Below are 11,949 nucleotides of genomic sequence, written 5' to 3'. Positions count from 1 at the left end.
CCTTTCTATTCTCAGTACTAGTAGAGCCCTTCTGTATTTTTCCTTGTTGATAAACATTTCTGGAGTTAGAGCTTTTTATGTAATATCTTAGCTTGTTATTTATGGGGTTCGGAATTTTGGGAGTGTTAGGTTGAGATTCTTGTATTATTATATGCCGGGCGGCATTATTAAACACTATTTTATTTTGTTATTTTGGTTTTTAATTATTTTTTTCCGCATTTGTTAGGCTTACCTAGTCGTAGAGACTAGGTGCCGTCACGATAGTTCACGGAGGGAAAATTGGGGTCATAACAAGTGGGTATTAGATCTCTAGGTTCATGGGAGTCATGAATCACAAGCCGGTTTATTAGAGTCTCGCGGATCGGTACAGAGACGTCTGTACTTATCTACGAGAGGCTATGTAACTATTAGGAAAATTCCACTTCATTTGATTTCCTTGTCGTGTGAGATTTTGAAATCACAATTCTAAACTTCTATCTTCTATTATCTCACAGATGGTGAGGACACGTGCTACCTGAGATGATCAGACACCCGCGCCCCCTATTGGAGCCATCAGAGGACGGGGCCGGGGTAGAGGCCGAGGACCCGCACGCGGTGCAGCCAGATCACTCGCGCGAGCTACCGCTGATGAGCCACCAGTAGCTCCAGCTAGAGCCTAGGCACCTGATATGTCTACTACTACTACTACTACTCCAGCACTTTAGAAGACTCTTGCGCAGTTCATGAGCATGTACACCACTCTGGCTCATGCCGGGTTGCTTCCCCTTGCTGCACCGACATCTCAGGCCAGGGAGGAGCACAGACTCCCACCGCTCGCACTCCTAATCAGCAAGTGCATGTTGATCAGGTTTCAGAGATTATTCCGGTACAACCCATAGTTCCAGATCAGCCCGAGGATAGGGCAGCGGCTTCCGAGGATGAGTAGCGGAGGTTTGAGAGGTTCAAGAAGTATAAGCTTCCTGTATTCTGTGGTCTAGCATTGGATGATGCTCTAGGGTTTCTAGATGAGTGCCATTGTATTCTCCATACCATGGGTATTTCAGGATCGAGCGGGGTTTCCTTCACTACCTTCCAGCTTCGAGGAACCGCCTATGAGTGGTGGCGTACTTATGAGTTAGACAGTCCAGATGAGGCAGCTTCCTTGACTTGGCCTCAGTTTTCAGATATGTCCGTGAGAGACTATGTTCCTCAGAGCCTCAGGGATGCATGGCGTGCAGAGTTTGAGCATTTGTGCTAGGGTGCTATGACTATCTCAGAGTATGTTGTCTGTTACACTATCTTGGCTAGACATGCACCGACTTTGGTTTCTACTATTCGCGAGAGGGTTCGTTGGTTTATTGAGGGGCTTATTCCTAGCATCAGGTCTAGCATGGCTCATAAGTTGGAGATGGATATTTCTTATCAGCAGGTGGTGAGAATTGCTAGGAGAGTGGAGGGTATGCATGCTAGGGAGAGAGGGGAGAGGAAGGCCAAGAGGTATCGAGAGTCGGGCCATTATTCTAGTGCCCATGCCCCAACTGTAGGTCGTCATGGTAGGGGATATATGAGTCGCCCCATTCATTCAGCTCTTCCAGCAACTAGTGGTATTTCAGCTCCTCCTAGGACTCAGGAGCCTTATTATGCACCTTTAGTATCTAGTGCGCCTCCTACGCGGGGTGCTTTCAGAGGTCAGTCTAACAGACATGGCCCGAGACAGTCACAACCGCCACATCTTCCCAGAGATTTTTTTTAGTGTGGTGACATACACCATGTGGTGAGGGATTGCCCTAGATTTGGGAAGAGTGAACCTCCGTAGACTTCTCAACCACAGCGTACCTCATAGAGTTCTCAGTCTATGGTTACAGTTCCAGTTGCTACCCCACCTACTCAGCCAGCTAAAGGTGGAGGTCGGGGAGGTAGAGGTCACCCTAGAGGGGGAGGCCAGGCCAGATATTATGCATTTTATGCCCGTACCGAGGTTGTCTCATTTGATTCTGTCATCACAAGTATTGTCTTGGTTTGTCATAGGGATACATCGGTTTTATTTGATCCAGGCTCTACTTACTCTTATGTGTCTTCTTATTTTGCCCCACATTTAGGTGTATCTCGGGATTCTCTTATTTATGTTTCTACTCCTATGGGAGATTCTCTTATTGTGGACCCCGTTTATCGGTCGTGTGTGGTTGCTCTTAGTGGTTTTGAGACCAGAGCTGATTTATTATTGCTCAGCATGGTAGATTTTGATGTTATCTTAGGCATGGACTGGTTGTCGCCTCATGATGCTATTTTTTATTGTCACGCCAAAACCGTGATGTTGCTATGCCAGGTGTACCACGAGTAGAGTGGAGGGGTACCTTAGATCATACTTCCAGTAGAGTTATTTCATTCCTTAAGGCTTAGCGTATGGTTGAGAAGGGGTGTGATGCGTATCTAACGTATGTGAGAGATAACAGTATTGATACCCCTACAGTTGATTCAGTCCTAGTAGTACGGGATTTTTTGATGTGTTTCCAGCTGATCTTCCAGGCATGTCGCCTGATAGAAATATTAATTTTGGCATTGATCTGTTGCCGGGCACTCAGCCCATTTCTATTCCTCCGTATCGTATGGCTCCTCCTGAGTTGAAGGATTAGTTACAAAAGTTGCTTGATAAGGGTTTTATTTGGCCTAGTGTATCACCTTGGGATGCTCCTATCTTGTTTGTGAAGAAGAAGGATGCTTCTATGCGTATGTGCATTGATTATCGCTAGTTGAACAAGGTTACAGTGAAGAACTGTTATCCTTTGCTCCTTATTGATGATTTGTTTGACCAGCTACATGGTGCACGAGTATTTTCTAAGATTGACTTGCGTTCAGGGTACCATCAGTTGAAGATTCGGGAGCCAGATATCCCGAAGACTGCTTTCAGGACTCGGTATGGTCATTACGAGTTCCTTGTTATGTCATTTGGGCTGACCAATGCCCCAACAACCTTTATGCATTTGATGCATAGTGTGTTTCAGCCATATCTTGACTCGTTCGTCATTGTTTTTATTGATGATATTCTGGTATATTCCCGGAGTCGAGAAGATCATGAGCAGCACCTGAGGATAGTGCTCCAGACTTTGAGAGATAAGAAGTTATATGCCAAGTTCTCAAAATGTGAGTTTTGGTTGGATTCCGTGGCATTCTTGGGTCACGTAGTTTCTAGTGAGGGGATAAAGGTGGATTTGAAGAAAGTGGAAGCAGTGCAGAGTTGGCCCAAACCATCCTCAGCTATAAAGATCCGTAGTTTTCTTGTCCTGGCGGGTTATTACCGTCAATTTGTTGAGGGGTTTTCATCCATTGCAGCACCTATGACCAGGATGACCTAGAAAGGTGCTCCGTTCTAGTGGACGAAGAGTGTGAGGCGAGCTTTCAGAAGCTTAAGACAGCTTTAACTACAAGCCCAGTTTTGATATTGCCTACAGGTTTGGGGTCTTATACTGTCTATTATGATGCCTCGAAGATTGGCCTTGGAGCGCTATTGATGCAGGACAGTAGGGTGATTGCCTACGCGTCCAGACAATTGAAGGTACATGAGAAGAATTATCCTGTCCATGATCTCGAGTTAGCTAGTATTGTTCAGGCTTTGAAGATCTGGCGTCATTATTTATATGGTGTACTTTGTGAGATTTATACTGATCACCGGAGTTTGCAGCATTTGTTCAAGCAGAAGGATCTTAATTTGCGCCAGAGGAGATGGTTAGAGCTGTTGAAGGACTATGATATCATTATTTTGTATCACCCGGTCAAGGACAATATGGTGGTCGATGCTTTGAGTCGCCGGACAGAGAGTTTGGGGAGTTTGGCTTATTTACCAGCAGCAGAGAGGCCCATGGCAATGGATGTTGAGGCCTTAGCCAGTCAGTTAGTGAGGTTGGATCTTTCGGAGCCTAGTCGAGTCCTTGCTTGTGTGGTTTCTCAGTCTTCCTTGTTTGATCGTATCCGGGAGCGCCAGTTTGATGACCCTCATTTGCTTGTCCTCAAGGACAGGGTTCTGCATGGTGATGCTAGAGATGTGACTATTGGTGAGGACGGGGTATTGAAGATGCAGGGTCGGGTTTGTGTACCCAATGCTGATGTACTTCGGGAGTTGATTCTAGAGAAGGCTCATAGTTCGTTGTATTCTATACATCTGGGTGCCGCGAAGATGTACCAGAAATTGAGGTAGCACTATTGGTGGAGGTGGATGAATAAATATATAGTTGGGTTTGTAGCTCGATGCCTCAACAGTCAGCATGCGAAGTATGAGCACCAGAGACCGGGTGGGTTGCTTCAGCAGATAGAGATCCCGGAGTGGAAGTGGGAGCGGATCACCATGGACTTTGTAGTTAGACTCCCACGAACTTTGAGAAAGTTTTATACCATTTGGGTGATTGTGGATCGGCTGACCAAGTCCGCACACTTCATTCCTATGTGTACTACCTATTCTTCGGAGCGGTTGGCAGAGATTTATATCCGGGAGATTGTTTCTCTGCATGGTATTCCAGTTTCCATCATTTCAGATGGAGGTACTTAGTTCACATCATGGTTCTGGAGGGTCGTTCAGCATGAGTTGGGTACTCGGGTGGAGTTGAGTACAATATTTCACCCTCAAACGGATGGACAATCCGAGCACTCTATTCAAATTCTTGAGGATATGCTCCTTGCGTGTGTGATTGAATTTGGAGGATCTTGGGATCAGTTCTTGCCATTGGAGGAGTTTGCCTACAACAACAGTTATCATTCCAGCATTCAGATGGCACCATTTGAGGCTTTATATGGTAGGCGGTGTAGATCCCTAGTGGGTTGGTTTGAGCTGGGTAAGGCTAGATTATTGGGCACAAACTTGGCTTAGGATGCTTTGGAGAAGGTTAATGTGATTTAGGATAGACTCCGTATAGCCCAGTCCAAGCAGAAGAGTTACATGGACCGGAAGGTTCGTAATGTTTCCTATATGGTTGGAGAGCGGGTTCTGCTTCGGGTTTCGCCTATGAAGGGCGTTATGAGATTTGGGAAGAAAGGGAAGTTGAATCCGAGGTTTATTGGCCTTTTTGAGATATTTAGCCGTGTTGGGGAGGTTGCTTATGAGCTTGACTTACCTCCCAGCTTGGCAGGAGTCCATCCAGTATTTCATGTTTCGATACTCCGAAGGTATCACTGTGATCCGTCGCACGTGTTGGATTTCAGTTCAGTCTAGTTGGACAAGGATCTATCTTATGTTGAGGAGCCAGTGGCGATATTGGACAAGCAGGTTCGAAAGCTGAGGTCAAAGAGCATTGCATAAGTGAAGGTTCAACGGTGGGGTTAGCCGGTCGAGGAGGCGACTTGGGAGATCGAGCAGGATATGCGCAACCGTTACCCTCATCTTTTCACTACTTCAGGTATATCTCTATGCTCGTTCGAGGACGAACAAATGTTTAAGTGCAGGAGGATGTAACGACCCGGCCGGTCGTTTTAAGAATTTACGCCTCGATCCCCTATTAATTGCACTCCCCGTATTTGTTTCTGCTGTTGTGAGTTGGTGGAAGGATTCAATTGGAATTTCGGAGAGTTTTGGGACACTTAGTCCCTAAATGAGAGTTTAAGCTTTAGAATTTGGACTGTAGTCGGAGCAGTGTAAAGACGGCCTCAGAATGGGATTCCGTCGATTTCGTTAGCTCCGTTGGGTGATTTCGGGCTTAGGGGCATGTTCGTATTATGTTTTGGAGGTCCGTAGCTAATTTAAGCTTGAAATGCCGAAAGTTGAATTTTTGAAGTTTCCGGTTCGATAGCGAGATTTTGATATCGAGGTTGGAATGGAATTCTGGAAGTTAGAGTAGCTCTGTAGTGTTGAATGTGATGTGTGTGAAAAAAGTTCGGGTCATTCGGACGTGGTTTGATAGACTTTTTGATCGAAAGCATAATTCAAGAGTTTTTGAAGTTCTTAGGCTTGTATCCGATGTTAATTGGTTGATTCAATGTTGTTTGAGGTGTTTTAAAGATTTGTATAAGTTTGGACAGTGGTATTAGACTTGTTTGTGCTTTTGGTTGAGGTCCCGGGGGCCTCGGGGTGATTTCGGATAGTTGACGGAAAGATTTGAAACTTGGAGTTGCAGCTGAAGTCTATGGCTGCTATCATAACCGCATCTGCGGTTGAGAGGCCGTAGGTGCAACTCCCGCAGATGCGGAATCGAGCCGCAGAAGCGGTCAAGAGGAATAAGAAGTGAAACCGCAGAAGCGAAAGGTGTAACGCACCTGCGGGACCGCAGATGCGGATTCGGGTCGCAGGTGCGGCGAAGGGAATTTAAGTGGAAACCGCAGAAGTGGTTCCCTGATCGCAGAAGCGGTCTTGCAGATGCGGAAAATAGACTGCAGATGCGGATTTGCTGGGCAGAAAATAAGAATTTCGAGGGTTTAGTTTCAAAAGTTAGAAAATTGATTTGGAGCTCGGGAGAGGTCGATTTTGGGAGGATTTTGAAGAGGAAATCAGTGGGTAATGATTCCTAGTCCCTTTCTAGTTGTATTCCTATAATCTAATTTTAGTTTTGTCATTTAATTACAGATTTGGGATGAAAATTGGGGAAAATTTTGGAGGAAGTTCTTAGACCTAAACTTCGGGTTTCGATTGGGGATTTGACATTGGATTTGGATAATTTTAGTATGGTTAGACTCGTGAGAGTGTGAGGATTCTAAATATGCAAATGTTACCCGATTCCGAGACGTGGGACCGAGGGGTGTTTTGGTCATTTTACCTAATTTCGCGTATTAACTTAGAATTTATTTGTGGAATCAGTTACTTGAAGTTATATTTACATTATGCAATTGAATTGAATAGATTTGGGCCATTTGGAGTCAAGTACTCGTGGCAAGAACGTGGTTTCGGGTTGATTTTGAGACGGTTCGAGGTAAATGGCTTGCCTAACCTTGTGTAGGGGAACTCCCCATAGGATTTGATATTGTTGATATTTGAAATGCTTTGTACGTGAAGTGACGAGTGCGTACTTGTGCTAGTTGTTGAAAATCTTGTTTTCATTAAATAACTTTAATTGTGTTTCCTTTCCTGTTTATACTACTTGAAATTTAAGCCTGTTGTTAGCTTATGGAAGCATGTCTAATTGACTTAATTGCTTACTTGTTCAAACTGCCTTATTTGTATTATGTGTAGCATGCTAGGTTAGAATTACCTATTTTACCTTGGTATAAAATTAAATTTAATTGAGTATTCTTTGTGTTGCTGCTGTGTGTTTACTTTGGGACTACGGGACGATATTCCGGAAGATCCCCTGCATATATATAGATTTGGACTGAAGTTCGGGATACTGAGAGATCCCCAACACGTATATGGAGGATACTAAGAGATCCTTGGGATACCAAGAGATCCCCAGCATATATATTGAGGATACCAAGAGATCTTTAGGATACCAAAAGATCCCTAGCATATATTGAGGATACCAAGAGATCCTCGGGATACCGAGAGATCCCCAGCATACATATTGAGGATACTAAGAGATCCTCGGGATACTGAGAGATCCCCGATTGTTGCCTCTATGAGGAGCGGTATTCCTTTTGTGATTATTTTGTCTCGTTATAGTTGTTGTTATTTTTATTATCATATGTTAATTCTTACTGTTAGCATTTAATTATACTGTCGTATCCTATACTGTTTTACCTTGTGTTTCATCTAAACTCAGTAGGGCCCTGATTTTCCTCGTCACTATCCGACCGAGGTTAGGCTTGACACTTACTGAGTATCGATGTGGTGTACTCATGCCCTTTCTGCGCATGTGCAGATCCAGATACTTCCACTTAGTCCTATCACACTTGAGGCGAGGCGCTTTTGTAGAGACTTCGAGGTATATCTGTCGCGTCCGCAAACCGAAGAGTCCCTTTCTATTCTCAGTACTAGTATAGCCCTTATGTATTTTTCCTTGTTGATAGACATTTCTGGAGTTAGAGCTTTTTATGTAATATCTTAGCTTGTGATTCATTGGGTTCCAGATTTTGGGAGTGTTAGGTTGAGATTCTTGTACTGTTATATGTCGGACGGTATTATTAAACACTATTTTATTTTGTTATCTTAGGTTTTAATTATTTTCTTTCCGCAATTGTTTCTTTTCCGTATTTGTTAGGCTTACGGTGCTATTACGATAGTTCACGGAGGGCGAACTGGGGTCGTGACACCAGCCCATCTTCGCAATTGCAATAATTCTTCGCAATTGCGAGCTCGCATTTGCGAGCCAGGTGTCGCAAAGACCTACAATACACCAATAGTTTTCCTAAGTCCAATTTCACTCCGTGACCTATTGAAAACTCACCCGAGCCCTCGGGGCTCCAAACCAAACATGCATGCAATTCCAAAAATATCATACAGACTTGCTCGTGTGATCAAATGATCAAAATAACATCAACAACTATTAATTAAACCTCAAATTCATAAAATCACTCAAGAACATCAAAAAAATTTCTCAAATAAAGTCTGATTTATACCAGACGAACTCCGATTCTTACCAAACTTCACAGATTCAACTTAATTATTATATAAGACATGTACCGAGCTTCGGAACCAAAATACGGGCCCGATACCATCAATTTCAAACATCTTTACATTTCCAAAAACTCTTATAATTTTAATTAAACAATTTCTTTCAAAAATTTATTTCTCGGGTTTGGGACCTCGAAATTTGATTCTGGGCATACGCCCAAGTCCCTTATTTTACAACGGACCCTACGAGACCATCGAATCACAAGTCTAAGTCCATTTACCAAGAATGTTGACCAAAGTCAACTTTAATCATTTTTAAAAGCAAATTTTCTTATTTTACTTAGTTTTCATATAAAAGCTTTCCGAAAATGCGTCCGGACAGCGCAAATTGAGGTGAGACAAAAAAGGTGTTTAAGGCCTCAGAACACAGAATTTACTTTCAAAATGAGTGATGACCTTTTGGGTCATCACAGATTCCTTGTTTTGAAAAGTGATGTGCTTGATTGCAATACTACAATTAAAACAAAGAATGAGGAGTTCTTTGAATATATTTATCCACAGTCTGAAAAAATTTCTCATACACCTGTTGAAACAAATAGAGAAATTACCTCCAATGAGGAACTGAGAAAGAGTAAAAGCCTTAGGAAAGAATATTTTTCTTATGGAAATGATTTTCAGACTTTTCTTGTCGATAATGAACCGTCAAATTATTTTGAAGCTATATCTTCTTCAGATGCTAAATATTGGAACGAGGCAATAAAAATTGAAATTAATTCTATTAAGAAAATAATACATGGATTTTAATTGATTTACCTCCTGATGCAAAACCTATTGGTTGTAAATAGATTTTCAAAAGAAAATTTAATCCTGATGGATCCTTAGATAAATATAAAGCTCGATTAGTAGCAAAAAGATTTTCTCAAAAATAAAATATAGATTATTTTGATACATTTGCACCAGTGACTATAATTTTTTCTATTCGAGTTTTAATCGCCTTAGCTTCAATCTATAAGCTTTTTATCCAACAAATGGATGTGAAAACTGCTTTTCTAAATAGTTATTTAGAAGAAGAGATTTATATGGTTCAACCTGAAGGTTGTGTCATTCCTGGACAAGAAAATAAAGTTTGTAAATTATCAAATCTCTTTATGGCCTTAAACAAGCTCCTAAGCAGTGGTATGAAAAATTTGAACAAGTCTTACTAAGAGATGGTTTTTCTTCAGTTGAGGTGGATAAATGTGTTTATACTAAATTGGTAGACAATGAATATATGATAATATGTCTGTATGTTGATGACATGCTTATATCTGGTACAAATTTAAATATTGTGCAAAGTACAAAATAATTTATGTCTGCTAATTTTGATATGAAAGATCTGGGTGAAGTAAATACAACATTGAGAGTTAAAGTTATAAGGAGTGAAGATGGCATAATGTTGTCACAAGAACATTATGTTGAGAGACTTCTTAAGAAGTTTGAATATTTTAATGTCACATCTGTGAGCACTCCTTTTGATGCTAACTCTAAGTTGAAAAAGAATAATGGCAACCCAGTTGCTCAGTCTAAATATGCTCAAATTATTGGGAGTCTGATGCATTTCATGAATTTACAAGGCCTGATATAGCCTATGTAGTGTGTAGACTGAGCAGATATACTCATAATCCCAACAAAGAGCATTGGTCTGCATTAGATAGACTAATAAAATATTTGAGAGGAACCATGAATTATGGTATCCTATATAGTGGATTTCCTTCTACTTTAGAAGGGTACAATGATGCAAACTGGATCTCTGATTCAGATGAGACAAAATCCACTAGTGGTTATGTATTCATCCTTGGTGGTGGTGCAATATCTTGAAAATCAGCTAAACAGACGATCATTGCTAGATCGACTATGGAATCAGAGTTTGTAGCTCTGGAATTAGCTGGTTTTGAAGTTGGGTGGCTAAGAAACTTCTTAGCTAATATCCCTTTAATAAAGGACGTATTGCCTCATGTGTCTATACACTGTGATTGCTAGGCGGCAATAGCTATAGCAAAGAATAAATCTTATAATTTTAAAAGTAGACACACGAAATTGAGACATGATGTCATAAAGCAACTACTGAGAGATGAAATAATTTCTATTGATTATGTGAAGTTAGAAGTTAATTTGGCCGATCTTTTGACTAAACCCGTGGGAAGAAAATTAATTCTTCAAACCTCAAAAGAGATGGGGTTAAGGCCGACATGTTGTCAATATAGATGGTAACTCAACCTATTGGATTGGAGATCCCATGAAGTAGGTTCATATGGGTAATAACAAGTCAATATTGACACTGATGCACTAAAAGAAAGTGCTTGACTACTACTAATTGAGAGGCTGAGTTATAACTCTTAATGAAATTCACAGTCCTTATGGATGGTGTATTTAAAAGCAGTATACACTTGATGAATGCACCTATATGAGAGTGAAGTAGGCTGCTCCTATGAGATTTTGGCCTAGTCGCTAGAGCTCTTATGAATAACCAGGCACGCGCATGGCCTATTGGGCGTAAAACCGCGTTGAACAGCAAAATTACTGGCGGTCAAATTGTGATTGATAAAATCCCTGACTTACAATAAGAATTATTGGTTCATAGAAATATTATATTTCACTAGTAATTCTGTGAGTCAAATTTTATTGATCAAAGTTTGGTTCATAGTCCAGAAGACACCAAACCTATTACATTTGGACCATACAAATCCAACAAGTTAATTTTTGGGTTTTTAAAATAGTGGGGGACTATGACAATATTTTAAAGACAAGTGTCTTAGCCTTCTAGAAGACTATGCCAAGTGATAAACTTGATTAGCCACTTTCTTGCCATGCACTACAAATTTACATGCAATTTCAAGTATAAATAGCTATCATCCGGCTGCACAATCATCCCATCAGAAGTGTTTTTCTGCTTAGCCTTCTTCTCTTTCTCTCTTAGCTTCTCTTATTCCATTTCTTTTTCTCTTTTCAATCTTGTTGGATTATTGTAATATAAATATTTTGTTGATTCCTGTATCCTCTAAATAAATTAGAGATATGCTTGTTTAATCATGGGAAAACATTTCACATTGCTGAAATAGTTTCTTGGACAGTGCTCAGCACGACTCAAGTCAATCTGTGTATCCGCTTACGAAGAATATTATTGCAATATTATTACTGTTCGGTGTAATTTCCCTACAGAAAGAGCGTAATCTTTGATTATTTTGCTTATAATTGAAAATGATGCCTAAAAGAAGTTTTCGTTCAAAATTTATAAAAGCTGCCAGCCATAGATGTTACACATTTCAAAAATGAGTAATGAAGTAAGGCAAAAAAATGTTAATTGTTATGAAATAAAAGCAATTTAGTAAAACATGAACAAGAAATATAGATAGAGAGAAGTAAGAGACTTTCTTCTTCAATTGTGTGTATCTTTCCATTGCAATTACATGGCCTTTTATAGGCATAAAAAGTAAAGATGATGAACATAAAATAGGAAATTTAATCTT

Source organism: Nicotiana sylvestris, chromosome 11 (genome assembly GCF_000393655.2).
Source record: "Nicotiana sylvestris chromosome 11, ASM39365v2, whole genome shotgun sequence".
Lineage (NCBI taxonomy): Eukaryota > Viridiplantae > Streptophyta > Magnoliopsida > Solanales > Solanaceae > Nicotiana > Nicotiana sylvestris.
Note: the sequence above shows the minus strand (reverse complement) of the source record.